Here is an 18,612-nt window from a genome sequence, read left to right as displayed (position 1 = left end):
GTCTGGTTGCCAACCAGAACTACCTGAAAATAATAAACTTAAAAGAAAAATCTCTGGAGCTCCAGAGAAGTGCATCCGACTCCTCGGGCACATTTTTATAAACTGAGTCTGGTAGGAGGCGCATAGTGGGGAGGAGCCAGCACACACATGCACACACTAAAGTTTTTAAAGTGCCAGGCTCCAGTGGACCCAATCTATACCCCATGGTACTACAGTACAAGACCCCCAGTATCCACTAGGACGTAAGAGAAAATATGTTTGGACGTATATACACATAAGTTACATACTAGCTTAAAATCAAATTTTCTTCAATAAAATGGTCAAAATAACAATTCCCCCCAGTTGCACCACATATAGCAGTTACCTTGCTGGCGTCCCTAGGACTGACAGGAGGTGAGCACAGGAGAAAGCGCACATGTGAGGATATTTGGAACAGGAGGGGAAAGCGCACGGCGGGTGGAGGAGAGAGCCACATGAGAAAAAGGCTGGAACAGGAGAGGAGACGGCAAGACGCAGTACAGGAGGAAAGCATGCACAGCATGGCGTCTTCACAAATCAAGGGTTCCTATTGGGCAGCTGTAGGTGGAGTGCAGCACTGGCGGCTGTATCGGCTGTCACTGTCAGTGGGGAGCACATTGCCATGCCCCCAGAGCACCTCCCTTCATCCGGCTCTGGCTGGCGCCGCAGTCATGCTCCTTCCCAGCAGCAGGAGACTGGGTGCTACTGCTCGAACACCGCCAAGTGCCGATCTCTGCTCGGTGGCACAACGACGGAGGAGGGCGGGCGGAGCAGGTACGACGCCCTGGCCAGCGGCGCCCCCTTCTGCTGGGCCTGCCATTACATCCAAGGCACGTTCCCTGCTCGACCCCCCTTAGTTACGCCTCTGACAGTAACACAGGTGTGTTATACACAATAACAGCCCCCTCACAGTACATTATTACATATGACATTAGAAGCCCCCTCAGAGGGAGCCTCAGAGATCCCTACAGTGCACAGCACATGACACACACACACACACACACACACAAACATGATACATACTGTACATCACACACACAGTACATGATAGATAGATACAACATACATGACATATAACATACTTGAGGAACACACATGTGACGGACCTGGCTGGTGATGCGGCCACTAGCCTCCAAGCAGTACCTCAGGGGCCCTTTCCAGACGTCAGCACTGAGGACGGCAGCAACCACCCCAAGCTTGGCCAGCCTGAAGTTGAACCAGGCCTCCTTGAATTGGGTCTCATTCCCGGGGGCTGAGGCCAGCTGGGGAGAGCACTGTCGCAGCCCGGGAGCTCACCACATCCGGCAGCCTGAAAGTCCGGGAGACTGCGGAAGTTAACCTGGAGGGAGTATGAACCCTTCTCCATTCAGCGCTGGCACTCCATTCAGCTGGGACTTGAGAGGCCAGCACCACACCCACACATCATCCAGTAGCAGCCGCAGGGGCTCCAGCACCAGGAGGGATCCCTGCAACACAGAGCGATGGCCCACACAGCATCATCTCTGTACCCGGGCAAGTCAGTCCCGCTGAAGTTCAACACTCGAGGCCCTACTCACACCCCCCTAGTTACGCGTCTGCTTATTACATACCGCAGGGATGGGCTCTCTGTGGATGTTTTTTTAAATATATTCTTGTTATCCTTAATTTTATATTGCTGCAATAAGTGATGATATGAAATTTTAATAATCGGGTCTAGAACTGATAATACATATTCCCCATAACACTTAATGCTATATATATAACATAACATTACATTACGTTAGATCCAAAACACAATTTTTACAGTTAAAAGGCAGACTTGCCAGCTCATGATTTTTTTTCTTTATATATTTTGAGAACATTTACTGACTGCTGCCAGATTTGCTGACATCTAATTTCTGATATATTATTATGCAATACAACAATTAGGATTTTTTTATTGTATTTATATTACCATTATCAATTTTATTGTTTTCATAATATTCTATTATATTTATTCTTATGTCAATTTATTTGTAAATCTTATTTAATAATACTGCATTTGCCCACTCACATAATATACTTTGAATGGTCTTTTGCCTGTTCTCCTATGTAACGATGGACAGTTCCAATATTTTTATTCCATATTGATGGTATTACTGTTATATTTGTTGTTATCAGTTGTGTCTTATAGAAATAAATTCATATATTTAAAAAAAAATTGTAGTGTCTGGGTTCTGCTATACTCGTAAAACTGTATTTAGAAGAGCTACTTAGGATTGGATGTGCACTAGTTACCATAACCGCTGGCCTGTCTTGTGTGTCATTGGAATCTGTGCCCCAAGTTAGTGAGCACCAACATTTGGCAGACAGCTCAGTCCAAAAAACATGCCTGTGACGGGATGCAGTTAAAATGCCACCTGTCGGGATCCCGGCGTTCAGGGGTCCAACGGTCAGAAAACCTGACACCCGCCCGGTATTTCACCAACCGAGTGGGAATAGAACCTGTGGCGAGTGAAGCAAGACACCGAGCTTGACTTGCTGCCGGGATTCCGGCAGATGGGATGTCACTGTCGGTGTACTAACAGCCGTTATCCCATCTGCCGATATATCATACCAGGTCCCCTGTGACAATGGCAAAATTGTACTAGAGTTCACAGCTATAATCACACTTACCTTTGTGATAATTGTAAAAGTGTCTCCTTTGCCAACAGATTCAATATTTAAAAGTAGATTGAACTATAAGGGGAACATGGTGGCATAAAACATTAAGGGGTCTATTTACTAAGCCTTGGATGGAAATAAAGCAGACGGAGATAAAGTACCAGCTCCTAACTGTCATGTTTCAAACACAGCGTGTGACATGGCAGTTGGGAGCTGATTGGCTGGTACTTTGTCTCAGTCTACTTTATCTCCATCCAAGGCTTAATAAATAGACCCCTAACTCTCTCACTTAATGATGCTATCTGTGTTTTAAACATCTATTGCTAAGAAAAGACTTGGAAACGTTGCAGCATAGTTTTATGGCATTTTATAGTCAGAAAGAAACAATAGGGGTGATCAGTGTAAGTCTGACACGACAACACACTTGGGCTTGACTTGAGAAATTAGTGAATTTACTGGTGCTGTTTCAGACTGTCTCATATAAGAATAAGATGACATAATAGCACAATGGGTTGGACATTTAGATTACCACATAGTGTACATGTTAAGTGATCCTAGCCAATGCATGCATGGTTTCTAAATTTGGGAAGTCTTCGTTTGTCTTTCACTCCCCCACCCTAATTACATTGTGATAAGAAAGTTCCACTTTGTAAATTTGTCTTTACAGTGGCAGAAACATCAGCTGGAGCTGGAAGCCAGAACCAGGGAGTAGGTGGGTACTGTATTTCCTATGTGATCTGAGCTCATACAGAGTATGCTATGATATTTGATATATTGGTAACATGTAGAGCAGGGGACAGGAATAGGCAGAAAAGATGCCACCTTGGGCTCAAGAAAACTTGGGAAACATGGTATAGAGACTGCAATTGATAAACACCATTAACATTTACATCACAGTATATTACAGACAAATATTTACCCTAGCATAATATATTTCAAGAAGGCACCTGCTTAGAAAAACATTAGTAGTTATGCCAAATGTATTTTGCATGCTATATAGAATAGTTATCTTGGCAGTTTTTAATTTATTTTCTTAATTTATACTCCTTTGCTACTATAGATTACACAGGGTTGTTATTACAGAAATATACACTTTCAACGTTTTATATAAACCAAAGTATTATTGATATTGTCAAAATACTTACATGTACTGTATATTTATTGTATGTCTGTAAGGTTGTATAACTAAAGGTGCATACACACTACAGTATGCGATCATATTACAAGTGATATCGCTCATTTTCACCCTTCTGAGCAATATCATTTGTAATATCGCCCAGTGTGTATGCTACGAACGATGAACGATGCGTGGTCCCGCGCATTGTTATCGACGACCCACTGTCGGCTGTACATGCAGCTCAACTTTAATGTATCGTCCAAAACGGCATGATAGGGCCAGCAGCGGCATGACGTCACTGGGCCTAATTCAGACCTGATCGATAGCAAGCGATTTTTGCACTGCTGTAAACAGATAGTCGCCGCCTACAGGGGGAGTGTATTTTAGCTGTGCAAGTGTGCGAACGCATGTGTAGCAGAGCTGTACAAACAGATCTTGTGCAGTCTCTGCGCAGCCCAGGACTTACTCAGCCGCTGCGATCACATCAGCCTGTCCGGGACCGGAATTGACATCAGGAACTCTCCCTGCAAACGCATGGACATGCCTGCATTTTTCCAAACACTCCCAGTAAACGGTCAGTTGCCACCCACAAACGCCTTCTCCCTGTCAATCTCCTTGTGAACGCCCGTGCGGATGGATCCTTTGCACAAACCCATCGCTGAGCGGCGATCCACGCCTGCGCATTGCGGTGCATACGCATGCGCAGTTTAGACCTGATCGCCTGCTGTACGAAAACGCAGCCTAGCGATCAGGTCTGAATTACCCCCACTGTACAAAATCATACAGTGTGTATGCACTAGGTCAGCCACCCGGGAGGGTAGGGAAAACACTATGCAATATTGCTCATGGGGTGTATCACATAGTGTGTCCGCACCTTAAGTTACAAATGTTCTATGTGTGAGCCTTTTATCACACAACAGATATCAATATGATAATTAGGTACAAAATGCTCTGTTCCTGGACTTCCTTGCCAATGGCAGTTGGAGAGGTGGGGCTGCAGTACAGTCCAAAATTCATATAGGGGAGCCACACCAACTGCCACCCCAAACACTGCCAAACATCTCCATCTGGGACTCACAGGCAGTTGGTGTGGTTCCACTATTTGCAGCCAGACCTCTGCAACTGCCACTGGGGATTCGCAGAAACAGATCTTTCTCGCATGCGATATCTGATACATCCTTGTGATATATTTAAATATTGCATTGCAGATTTGGTCAAGTTTATCACCTCCCATCAGCATCTGAGATGCAGATTGTGCCAAATATGTCAAATTGTCTTATTAATTTAACATAAGAGTAACAATAGTTCCCTGTTTGCAGAAAACATTGTGGGGTCTATTTACTAAGCCTCGGATGAAGATAAAGTGGATGGAGATAAAGTACCCAGCTTGTGACATGGCAGTTAGATGCTTATTGGTTGGTACTTTGGGGGTCATTCCGAGTTGATCGCTAGATAAAAATGTTCGCAGCGCAGCGGCGCAATGCACACGCACGACGTACTTTCACAACAGCCGATGTAGTTTTACACAAGATCTAGCGAAGCTTTTCAAACGCAATGTCCGCCGCAGAGTGTTTTACATGAATTGGGCGTTTCTGGGTGCCAACTGACCGTTTTCAGGGAGTGTTCGGAAAAACGCAGGCGTGCCAGGAAAAACGCAGGCGTGGCTGGGAGAATGCAGGGCGTGTTTGTGATGTCAAATCCGGAACTGAACAGTCTGAAGTGATCGCAAGCGCTGAGTAGATTTGAAGCTACTCTGAAACTGCACAATTTTTTTTTGTAGCTGCTCTGCGATCCTTTCGTTCGCACTTCTGCTAAGCTAAAATACACTCCCAGTGGGCGGCGGCATAGCGTTTGCACGGCTGCTAAAAGCTACTAGCGAGTGATCAACTCGGAATGACCCCCTTTATTTCTGTCCAATCTCTTTATGAAATATATATGTAACAAGATAGTATTACTACAGTATAAAATGTAAAAGTGAAAAGCGATCATGTTACAAGCTCTATTAAAAAAGCTGACCATCCGCTGTACTAGCTCATCCATCCATACATCTGCAAGCGACTAGACAGGGTAATATTGATTGGCAACGGTGTACTTATTTGCATATTTGCAGCAAATTAGGATTTTTTTAATTGCAACATTTCAAAGTACCATTATTGCATACTAGATGAAGATGGCTTAATAATAATAATAATAATAATAATTTTCTTTATGTAGAGCTTTTCTCCAGCAGGACTCAAAGTAGCTTTACAGACATAAAAACATGGGGGGTGATTCAGACCTGATCATAGATGTGCTAAATTTAGCACATCTCAGACATGCGGGAGGACGCCCAGCACAGGGCTAGTCCGCCCTGCATGTCTGGCTCTGCCCCCCTTCCCCCGCACGGGTGCAAAAGCATTGCACGGCATTGATGCTTTCGCACCCGCCAAGTAGCTCCCTACCTGTACGGGAGGCGGTCAACATCCCGCTGGACGGGATCCCGGCGGTCGAAATACCGACGCCGGAATCCCGACCGCCACAATCCCGACATATTCTCCCTCCGTGGGTGTCCACGACACCCATAGAGGGAGAATATAATAGTGTGCCGAGTGTAGCGAGGCACCGCGCCCGCAGCGTGGCGAGCGAAGCGAGCCCGCAAGGGGCTGCGTTCCGCTCGCCACCCCTGTCGGGATTGTGCGGTCGGGATTCCGGCGTCGGTATTTCGACCGCCGGGATCCCGTCCATCGGGATTACGTACTGATCCCACCTGTACAGCCTAGCTGCGATGGCAAGCAACTACCCGCCGCGTTCTGGTCGCAGCGGCTGCGTGTGACATCACGCAGCTGCCACGGCACGCCCCTGCAACGGTCCGAACATGCCTGCGTTGTCCAGACTGCACCCCACCAACAGCGTTCTAATGCCACTGGCATGCCCACTCCTGCCCCGCGACCACATCTGCCTGTCAATCAGGCAGGGGCGATCGCACCAGTGAGATGCTTTTCACTGGGACTTACTGGGTGTGCATGCACAGTAAGTCTTCAGAGTGCGATCGCTGCTGTTGCAGAGTTCACCTCTGAGTCGCCCCCATAGCACATAGCACAAAGGATTTAGTATTACAGCAAGTATTAAACCACACAGATAAAAAAACAACAACCTAAAACTATGAACCATGATGACAAAACAACACAACAATTCCCATGTACTCGGGTAAGAAGTAAAGTACTGGTATTACCTCCCCCTCCATTACAGACAACTGAAGCGCCTCCCACATCTTTAGGACAATGTCCTGATGTGGTCCCAAGTAGGTCAAAGGGCTGTGAATGCAGTACTTTGCGTTAATGTGACATCATAGGTCATTTCGCTGTGTATGACTCACAGCAAATCTGTTCCCTGCCCTGTCCCTTGTGCCCCTTTGTTAGAGTAGCACCTCCCTCCTAGAATGGCATGCTAGTTTCAGATAAAGAGATTATCCAGTTAAAAATTATCCACCATGAGGAATCTAGAAAGGGGTTCACTACTTATATCATAAATTCCTACACACCCCCATGAAAAGTTATTATTTTTTTAAACAATGCTTGCGTGTTATTAATGTACAATGCTCATCTCACTACATATCTAGGCCATTACTGTGAGATGGGCGACAGCCAGGGGTGTAGCGAGGGTGTCTCTGGTGGAGCGTGAGCTCCAGGCGCCGAAAAAGTTAGAGGGCCCGCTGTCGTCCGCCCTCCCCATCGCGGGCAGCTGTACTGGCAGCTACAGAGCAGTAGGAGGAGAATCAGTGAGGCGCACACTGACTCAGAATCAGAGACTAGGTAGGAAACAGGGCAGGCCATAGGCGACAGCAGGAGACACTGACAGCCGGCACATGCTAGAGCTCTGCTGCCCTCTTTATATGTCTCACTGTCTGCTTGTAGTTGTGCAGCAGGGTTACTTCTGTCCTGCTACACCACTCTCTGCCCCCGCTTCTGCAGAACCTCTTTCTGCCCCGGCTGATGCATCACCTCTCTCTGCCCCGGCTGCTGCGGCACTTCTCTCTACAGTGGTGTAATGCTGCAGCACGTCTCTCTCTGCCCCAGCTGCAGCAACTCTTTCTGCAGATGGCTACCCACCATGTTTAGGGTCATAGCAGCTGCGTGTGGCATCACGCAGCTGCCGCAGCCCACCACGTAAATGCTCCAGACGTGCCTGCATCATCCAGACCTCACCACTAAAACGAAGCATCCACACCCACAAAATTTGGCGTCGATGTCCCATTCCCACCCCCCTCCATGTCTTAAACTGCGTTTTGAAGAGAACGCAGTTTAGGACCTTGCACATGCACGTATCGGCATATGCGCATAGCGGTTTTGCACATCAGCATCAGGGTCTGAAACGGCCCCTAGGCCCCCATTTCAGTACAGGGGAGGGGGGCACTAAAACATACCCTTGCTCCGGGCACCATGGTGCCTAGCTACACCTCTGGCGACAGCTAAGGTTACCACCTCATCCCTTTAATTCTGGACACATATTAATTACACAGGTTCTGTGGCTGATTAAAACCAGGTGAAATGGAGTCTTGAAGTCAGCCAGTCACAGAACCTGCGTAAGTAACGTGTCCAGAATTAAAGGGATGAGGTGGTAACCCTAGCGACAGCTGGGCATACACATGGAAAAGATCCATCTCGTGTGTTGTGCGTATGCTAAGGGGACGCCTAATTCAGTTTTGCCACTTGCATCCAGCATGGGGTAGTTGTAAGCAGGGGCGGATCCAGAAAAAAATTACAGGGGGGGCACCATAAGGGGCGTAGCTTCATTGGAATGGGCGTGGCTTCGTTGGAATGGGCGTGGTATTGCAGGAAAAGACTACCTTATACCCCAGTTTTGCAACCTGCACGCCCAGACGTTGGCCACCACAGGAAAGAAAAATAATCCTGATTCATGCCCCTTACATTATTTGTCATTTTTCCTCCTTATAGTAATGCCCAGTATACATTATTCCACATACTGCAATGGCCCTTAGACATTATTCCACACACAATAATGCACATGACACAATATGCACACACTGTAATGCCCCAGACACATTATGCCACACACCGTAATGCCTGTGACACATTATGACAGGAATCGCAATGCCCGTTATACATTATGCTACACACTGCACTGCCCCTGATACATTATAGCACATACAATGTCTGTGACACATTATGCCACACACTGCAATGACCTTGAGACATTATACCACAATGCCCGTGATATAGTGTACCATACACCGTAATGCCTGTGACACATACCGCAATGCCCGTTATACCCTATGCCACACACCGCAATGCCCGTTATATATTATGCCACACTGCAATGACCCTGAGACATTATACCACATACCACAATGCCCGTGATATAGTATACCACACACCGTAATGCCTGACACATTATGACACACACCGCAATGTCCGTGATACATTATGCCACACACTGCAATGACCCTGAGACATTATACCACATATCACAATGCCAGCGATATAGTATACCATACACCGTAATGCCTGTGACACATTATGACACACACCGCAATGTCCGTGATACATTATGCCACACACCGTAATGCCCATTACACATTAAGTCCTACAGTAAGGCTTCTAATTACTTTTCAAATACCTGCTCGTTGTCAGGGGTTTCATGCACTGGGTGACATGCTCGTTGCCAGGGGTTTCATGCTCTTGGTTCCATGCACGGTGCCAGGGGTTTTCATGCTCAGGGTGTCATGCTCGTTGCCAGGGGTTTCATGCACTGGGTGTCATGCTCGTTGCCAGGGGTTTCATGCACTGGGTGTCATGCTCGTTGCCAGGGGTTTCATGCACTGGGTGTCATGCTCGTTGCTAGGAGGTAGTCCTTGTTGCTAGGGCTGTGCTCCCAGTGCCACATATGTCCCCAGTGCCAGATATTCCCCCACGGTGCCAGGTACTCACATGCCCCCAGTGCCAAATATAGCCCCCCCCCCCCATGTGCCAGGTACACATATACCCCCAGTGCCAGATATTCCCCGACAGTGCCACATATGCCCCCAGTGCCAGATATCGCCCCCCCCAGTGCTATATATGCCCCCAGTGCCACATATGCCCCAGTGCCAGATATTCCCCCCCCAGTGCCACATATGCCCCCCTCCCCCAGTGCCATATATGCCCCCAGTGCCAGATATTCCCCCCAGTGCCATATATGTCCCCATTGCCAGATATTCTCCCCCCCCTCCCTAACAAAATATGCCCCCAGTGCCAGATATTCCCTCCCCAGTGCCATATATGTCCCCAGTGCCAGATATTCTCCCCCCTCCCTGCCAAATATGCCCCCAGTGCCAGATATTGCCCCCCAGTGCGTCCCCCCCCTTCCTCCGCCGCCGCCGCCGCCGCTGCTCCCCCCGCTCCCCTGCTGTTAGGAGGGACACGGAGGGCACAGTACACGCCTCCCTGTGTCCCTCCTGTGTCTCCGGCGGCCGCGGGTCACTGTAATAAAGGAAGTGCTCACGAACGGCACTTCCTTTATGAGACCAGCGGCCGCCGGAGACCCAGGAGGGACACAGGAGAGGCGCGCACTGTGCCCTCCGTGTCCCTAACAGCAGGGGAGAAAACGAGACCGCAGACTGACATGCGGACGCTCGTCCGCATGTCAGTCTGCACTAAAAATGACAGGGGGGGCACGTGCCTTGGTGCTACCCCCCTAAATCCGCCACTGGTTGTAAGTGCCAGTACTAGTAATGCCAGCTGTTCTTACGGGTAGATGGATGGGGGGAGGTGCAGTCGCAGAGATCCATATAATTCCAATTACAAGCAGATACCCACATTAGACTTTAAATTGTGGCCAGAAGTCTAATGCCAGTTGCGTGGGACTAAGGATCGATATTTTCATGCACATAACAGATACGTTTTGTCTGCTGTAAAACAAATTTGCCTCCTCTTTTTTATTTTCTTTTGCTTCAATATTAAAATCCAGTTATAGGGCTAAATGTAATAGGGTACAAGTTTGGGAAATGTGCAAGTTTACCGCAAAACTCACACATTTTTCAGAATTCGCACATGTAATAAGGTGCAAGAACATGCAAACTTGCATGTTTCTTGCACTCTTGCAACTCGCAATGGCTGAAATCACATCCAGATGATTTCCTTTGGAAAACATACAACTCAACTAATGTAATAATATGCAAGTTTTAAACTCGTACCTAGAATCATAACAAAAACTCACCTATACTGTAAATAGTCCAGCTTTATATAGGTGAGTTTGACAGAAGGATGCACAGATCAGTGAGATGGAAGCCACTACATTGACTTTAATGATGGGAACCAATTACATTGTATTCAATGATGAGAATCACATGGTTGACTTCTAATAACCTTCCGGTTCCCATAATTGACTGCAATGCATCGATGTTCCGCTGAGTGGCCGCTGGATCTCCTAGTGCAGCAGTCATGTGGAGCCCGGCATTCGTGAGAAGAGCCCTATGTGCCAACACATATAGCTCCTTAGTCTGTTGATTCAGGTGTTTCAGTTTCTTATTTTTTAACTCCTTGGATGCCTACTTGGATTAAAGAGGGCATGATCTACACAAGGACTAGGTGAGTATGGATTTTCTTTTCTGTTTTTTTTCCCCATTCTACTGGAGAAGGGGACCTGATCTACACCAGGAACAGGTGAGTATGTGAAAATTTCAGTGTGCTAGTATATTAAACTTTTTCTTTCACGGTGTGTGTGTGTGTGTCCTGTCTATGTTTTATTTGATTTTTTTTACAGGGTGACTACAGGAACCAGCAGGCCCTTCAATAGCTCACATGCTGGTACCTGTAGTCCTCCTGTAAAACAAATAGTATTATCCAAAAATCTAACTTAAATACTATCAACTCGGCACCCACAGAACAGGGTGCTGGAGTAGGGGACGCCTTCTTGGGAGACCCCACTTTCCCAGGAAACCCTGGTCTAGGCTAACTAGTTAGGGGGATTAATGCTTCGACCACGGGACCCTGTCAAGTGTGTTTCCTAGCTGTAGCATTACCTCCCTGCTAGTGGAGCTCGGTGCTGGTTCTAAAAATACTGGGGACCCCTAATCTTTTTCCTCCCATATTTTTAGTACGAGGACTGGTAGAAGAGCCCAGTGCTGGTTAGAGATGAGCGGGTTTGGTTCCCTGAGAACCAAACCCTACCGGACTTCACTACCCAAGCCCAGCTCAGGTTTTCCCGCCTGACTCGGAAACCAGAACAAGGCAAAACGTCATCATCCCTCTGTTGGATTCTCGCGGGTTTTAGATTCCTTATAAGGAGCCGTGCGTCGCTGCCATTGTCACTCCGGAATTGGAGAGTGTAGCGAGAGGACGTGTCTCTGTCCTCAGTGTATGTGCGGGAGGTAAAGTGGGGTGGCGATTCCAGTGCTGTCTTTTGCTGCTCAGTCCAGTGTAGTGTCTATGCTGCCATATGTCAAGTGTAGCTGCATAAGTCCAGTGCAGTGCAGTGTTGTCCTGCATCAGTATAGTGCTAGTGTCTTGTGCTGCATCAGTTCAGTCACAGTGGTGGTGTCCTCTGCTGCCATATGTCCAGTTCTGCTCTATAAGTCCAGTCCATTGCAGTGGTGCTGTGTTATCCTGCATCAGTCCAGTGGTGGTGTCCCTGTGCTACTGTATAAGTCCAGGGGTACTGCCATATAAGTCCAGTGATACTGCCGTATATGTCCAGTGATACTGCCATATATGTCCAGTGGTACTGCCATAAAAATTCAGTCCAGTGATACTGCTGTATATGTCCAGTGGTACTGCCATATAATTCCAGTGATACTGCTGTATATGTCCAGTGGTACTGCCGTATAAATCTAGTGGTACTGGCGTATAAATCCAGTCCAGTGATACTGCCGTATAAATCCAGTGATACTGCCGTATATGTCCAGTGGTACTGCCATATAATTCCAGTTATACTGCCGTATATGTCCAGTGGTACTGCCATATAAATCCAGTGGTACTGGTGTATAAATCCAGTCCTGTGATACTGCGTATAAATCCAGTCCAGTGATACTGTCGTATAAATCCAGTGATACTGCCATACATGTCCAGTGGTACTGCCGCATAAATCCAGTCCAGTGATACTGCTGTATATGTCCAGTGGTATTGCCATATAATTCCAGTGATACTGCCATATATGTCCAGTGGTACTGCCATATAAATCCAGTGATACTGCCGTATATGTCTAATGGTACTGCCGTATAAATCCAGTCCAGTGATACTGCTGTATATGTCCAGTGGTACTGCCATATAATTCCAGTGATACTGTTGTATATGTCCAGTGGTACTGCCATATAATTCCAGTGATACTGCCGTATATGTCAAGTGGTACTGCCGTATAAGTCCAGTGGTACTGCCGTATAAATCCAGTGGTACTGCCGTATAAATCCAGTGGTTCTGGCGTATAAATCCAGTGGTACTGGCGTATAAATCCAGTCCAGTGATACTGCCGTATAAGTCCAGTGATACTGCTGTCTATGTCCAGTGGTACAGCCGTGTAAATCAAGTGATACTGCCGTATATGTCCAGTGGTACTGCCATATAAATCCAGTCCAGTGATACTGCAGTATAAATCCAGTAGTACTGCTGTATAAATCCAGTCCAGTGGTAATGCCGTATAAGTCCAGTCCTGTGGTACTGCCATATAAGTTCAGTTGTGCTGTCCTGTGCTGTATATTATTTACTCCAAATAAAGGTGTTATTAATATTTAATCCAAATAATTTTTACAGGGTTTGCCCTGTGTGGTGTAGAGGTACGCTCTCCTTTGCTGCATTTTGTTATATAACTCCAGAAAAATAATGGAGAATAAAAATTTAGAGGATAAAATAGAGAAAGATCAAGAACCACTTCCTCCAACTGCTGTTGCTGCCGCTGCTGTTGTTTCTGCTGGGAGTCGATAATCATCCCAGAGGGGAAGTCGGAAGACCACTTGTACTACTTCAACTAAGCAAATGACTGTCCAACAGTCCTTTGCGAGGAAGATGAAATATAACAGCAGTCATCCTGTTGCAAAGTGGATAACTGAGGCCTTGACAGCTATGTTGGTGTTAGATATGCGTCCGGTATCCGCCATTAGTGCAGTGGGACTGCAGTGCTAACCCTAGATGGGCCATGTGTTTGTGCCACACACTTGTGTCGCTTAGCTTAGTCATACAGCTACCTCATTGCACCTCTTTTACTTCTTTGCATGATGTGCTGTTTGGGGACTTTTTTTTTTTTTTAATGCCATCCTGTCTGCCACTGCAGTGCCACTCCTAGATGGGCCAGGTGTTTGTGCCGCACACTTGTGTCACTTAGCTTAGTCATACAGCTACCTCATTGCACCTCTTTTACTTCTTTGCATGATGTGCTGTTTGGGGCCTAGTTTTTTTAAAGTGCCATCCTGTCTGCCACTGCAGTGGCACTCTTAGATGGGTCCAGGTGTTTGTGCCGTACACTTGCGTCGCTTAGCTTAGTCATACAGCCACCTTGGTGCAACCGTTTGGCCCAAAAACAATATTGAGGTGTTCAAAATAGAGTGTAAATGAATGTTATTGAGGTTAATAATACCGTAGGATCAACATTACCCCCAAATTCTGTGATTTTAGCTGTTTTTATTTATTTAAAAAATCATCCAGATTCAAAACAAAAACACGAAAGGGTGGTTTTGGCAAAACCGATTCAGATCCAAAACACGAGCATGGAACCAGAGCCAAAACCAAAACACAAAACAAGAAAAGTGCCCATCGAACATCTCTCGTGCTGGTCTTTAAATTCATGGGAACACTACACATTGTTGTTCCTGAATTTTAAGAATGAGGACCGGCTCAAAGTGCCAGGAAAAGATTACTGATCTGTGCATGCTTCTGTGAAACTGGCACCTTGTAATGAAACTGACATTACAAGGTGCAAGTTTAAGCACTAAAACACTTGCACTGATTTACATATGTTAGAGCCCCCGAACTAAAAAAAATCACAGGCTATTAAAGTTGTGGGGCAAACTCGTACCGTCTAAATGTGCGAGAAGGTGCAAGTTTGACTTAGCCAAAAATCTCACACCCTATTAAACTTAGCCCCTTGTGTTGTTAAAATTGTAACAATTACAACATTAGTTACTTACTAATACAGTTACGTATCACTGCTAAACTCTTTTAGCATACAATATAGTGAAACAGATCTAACGCTTCACAAATAAACTGCAGCCTCTATAGTACCCTGGTTTCACCAAAGAGCCAAAATATGAACATTGAAAAGATATGTGTAGGATAACTGTAGTTTCAAACTAATAACAATAAGTGAAATATAGGAAAAATAATATTTCACTTCGCTTAATATGAATGGTACTTTGATTTTTTCTTAGCGCTTACTTTTATAACATTTGGCGTGTCAGGATATAAATATTCTTTTAGGTTTAATGATTTCTATTAGACATACGGTCTATATTATGGGTCCTGACTCAGTGTGAAAGACCCATTTTTTAATTACTGAAATTGAAACATAGCAATAAGGAATTATGCACCACTGGGATGTATTAAAAAGTAAACTAATCGCTAATGTGAGCAGAGATTGCTGATGGAGGGATCCTACAGGTCCCTTGCCCAGTAACTTTTGCATAGTGCAGCCCATAGGTTCTAATAGATAATGCCATCTGAAGATGGTGTTAGCTACCGAGGACAAGAATTGCAGAGCTTGGTATATTTGGCTATTAAAGTTATGTGGACTACTTTCTCTGATATATACTGTGTTCCCCCATAGATACATTTAGGGCATATTTAATATTTACAAGTCCCCCCTGAAAATGTGTGTATTCAGGAAATAACCCACAAATATTATTTGGTAAATGGTCTCCTCTCTCTCTCTCTCCCTCTCATCTCTCTCTCTCTCTCTCTCTCTCTCTGCTCTTCTCTCCTTCTTTTCTCTCCCTCTCTTCTCTGTACTAAGCCTTGGAGAGTGATAACACGGAGAGAGATAAACTCAGGACCGTCTTTTCGTATGGGCTCAGTGGGCTCTTGCACAAGGGCCCCAGGAATCTAAGGGCCCTAGTCTGATAGCCAAGGGTCCCCTCTTTCCAGGGGTACCAGATTTTTTTAAATCGGCTCTGGGGAACCGGAGATATCTGACTTCGAAGCAGTGTTCCCTATTCAAGACTGTTAATTGCTCTTCACAGCCAGATATCTTGGGTTCTGTCTGACTTAGAGAGTTTTCCTGAGGGTATTCACCAAAAGACTGGACTTCCCTCTTTCAGTGGACACTAGCAGCTTGTCTCTACTATGGCCAGAACCGGAGATATAAGCCTTCAAGTAGCTGGTCCCTGCTCCAGCTCCACATGCCTGGTTTGCAGTTTTATACATTTGCTGGTAGATTGCTCTAGCTCCTGAACTCTGATCCCCAAGTCCCCAGAACCTCCTGAAAGGTGGGACACTCTAGTTTTTTCTCGCATTCAAAGCTAAGAAATCTATTTCCAGGAACTGGAGATATCTGCAGTCAAGCAAGCTGACCTCCCGCCGGAAAATGATGAATATTAAGCCCACTCTACTATCCACCCCTCCCCTGCGTATTACACACCCCCTACCACCCTGGAAGTTATGTACCGGGGCCCCTACATTCATCCCAATGCCTCTTCTACAGTTTAGTGTTCTCCCTCCCACCCCATCTTCCACCATCTGTGCAGTAAAGGAGTAACTAGCAGAAATTACTGCTCCAGATCCTACATACTGAGCGGATGATAGAACATCCCCTACCGCCCACGGGACATCAAAGCTGCTGCTGATAGCACCCCCCCACCCCTACCGCTGGAGGATGGGTAGGGGCCCCAGTGCATTGCTGTGCCCAGGGGCTAACACTGCTGTTAAGACGGCCCTGGATAAACTATCAACAAACCAGCTCCTGTCATTATTCAAACACAGTTTGTAACATGGCAGTTAGGAGCTGGTACTTTATCTCATCCACTTTAGCTCTCTCCAAGGCTTGGTATAGACCCCTAAGTCTTTACTCTCTCTCTCCCTCTCTTTATTCTCCCTCTCCTCTATTCTCTGTTCTTCCCTCTTTTTCTTTATCGCTTATGTCCATCTCTTCTCTCTCTCTCTCGTCCACCATTTCTTATCTCTTTCTCTTTCATTCCCTTTTTCTCTTCCCTCCCTCTGTTCCTTTCTCTTCTGCACTCTTTTCTCTCTTTCTCTACACACCTTCTCTCCTCTCACCTCTCCTCTTTCTTTCTTTCTTTCTTTCTTTCTTTCTTTCTTTCTTTCTTTCTTTCTTTCTTTCTTTCAATTTTTTTATTTTCTCTCCCATTTCCTCTTTTCTATGCCATTTTCATTAATGAGGTTCATACTAATGCATTTCATATTTACGTCATACAGAATATAATCAGGGGTACTGAGGTGTGTTTGGCCTGCCAAAAGGTGCAGCTCCTCTCCCCAGATGGAGTGGACACCCCCTTCAGTGGCATCTAAAGAGGTGTCCAATATTCACAAAATGAGATGGCCATGACCCCACATGCATACCCCCGCCCCCACCGTCGGGGCATGACATTTCTCATGACCCTTTAATTTAATGTAATGTGATAACATAATAAATGTGGAGTTCTCCATTATTAGCTTGTTTCAGGTCATGCATTGTCTTCCAGGTCTTATTTCCTGGAATATGGTTGATTTTACAGTAAAGTGACATGTGGCACATCATAGATATTTCACAGAAACACATTTCTTCATCTGCTCACAAATAGGTGACAAAACATTTTACTGCACACGCTGTCGTAAGCTTGATATCCCTGTCTACTGTATACTGTGTTTTGTCTTGACACAGTTTATAGAATGAGTATTTCTTTATACTTATTGTTACTACAATTATCTTTATCCAACTACATATATGCTAAATTTACAGAAGCAACAATTATAGCAAACTAATATTTATAATTTGCCTTATATTATGAAATATAAAAGGATTTGCCTTAAATCTACTGCTCTGATTAGTTTTTATTCCATTTTTCTGTACACTAGGTATTCACTGCACAATAGACGTGTTTAATATATATATATATATATATATATATATATATATATTTCTCTGCCGTCCTAGTGGATGCTGGGAACTCCGTAAGGACCATGGGGAATAGCGGGCTCCGAAGGAGACTGGGCACTCTAAGAAAGAATTAGGACTACCTGGTGTGCACTGGCTCCTCCCTCTATGCCCCTCCTCCAGACCCCAGTTAGAATCTGTGCCCGGCTCGAGCTGGATGCACACTAGGGGCTCTCCTGAGCTTCTAGAAAAGAAAGTATATTTAGGTTTTTTATTTTCAGTGAGATCTGCTGGCAACAGACTCACTGCTACGAGGGACTTAGGGGAGAGAAGCGAACCTACCTGCTTGCAGCTAGCTTGGGCTTCTAGGCTACTGGACACCATTAGCTCCAGAGGGATCGAACACAGGCCCAGCCTCGGTCGTCCGGTCCCGGAGCCGCGCCGCCGTTCCCCTTGCAGAGCCAGAAGCAAGAAGAACGTCCAGGAAATCGGCGGCTGAAGACTCCGGTCTTCATTAAGGTAGCGCACAGCACTGCAGCTGTGCGCCATTGCTCCCCATGCACACCTCACACTCCGGTCACTGATGGGTGCAGGGCGCTGGGGGGGGGGGGCGCCCTGGGCTGCAATAAGATCACCTTATATTGGCAAAAAATACACATAATATAGTCATTAAGACTATATATGTGTAAAATCCCCTGCCATATATCCATAAAAAAAGCGGGAGAAGTCCGCCGTGAAGGGGGCGGGGCTATCTCCCTCAGCACACTGGCGCCATTTACTCTCACAGCTCCGCTGGAGGGACGCTCCCCAGGCTCTCCCCTGCAGTTTCCAGGCTCAATAGGGTAAAAAAGAGAGGGGGGGCACTA

General features: G+C 46.1%; 1 protein-coding gene across 1 annotated transcript in view; it reads left to right on the top strand.

Moving 5' to 3' along the window:
- Positions 1–705: 705 nt before the first annotated feature.
- The window catches only part of LOC134943515 (C-X-C chemokine receptor type 1-like), a 50,015-nt gene continuing 32,108 nt past the window's right edge, over positions 706–18,612 (top strand). The window contains exons 1-2 of the mRNA XM_063932316.1: positions 706–792; positions 3,308–3,352. The gene's annotated coding sequence lies outside the window, so the exon portion shown is untranslated. The remainder of the gene's footprint in view (positions 793–3,307; positions 3,353–18,612) is intronic.

The sequence above is a fragment of the Pseudophryne corroboree genome, chromosome 7, assembly GCF_028390025.1.
Source record: "Pseudophryne corroboree isolate aPseCor3 chromosome 7, aPseCor3.hap2, whole genome shotgun sequence".
Lineage (NCBI taxonomy): Eukaryota > Metazoa > Chordata > Amphibia > Anura > Myobatrachidae > Pseudophryne > Pseudophryne corroboree.
The sequence above is the reverse complement of the archived record's forward strand: the minus strand, read 5'-3'. Positions and strand labels throughout refer to the sequence as shown.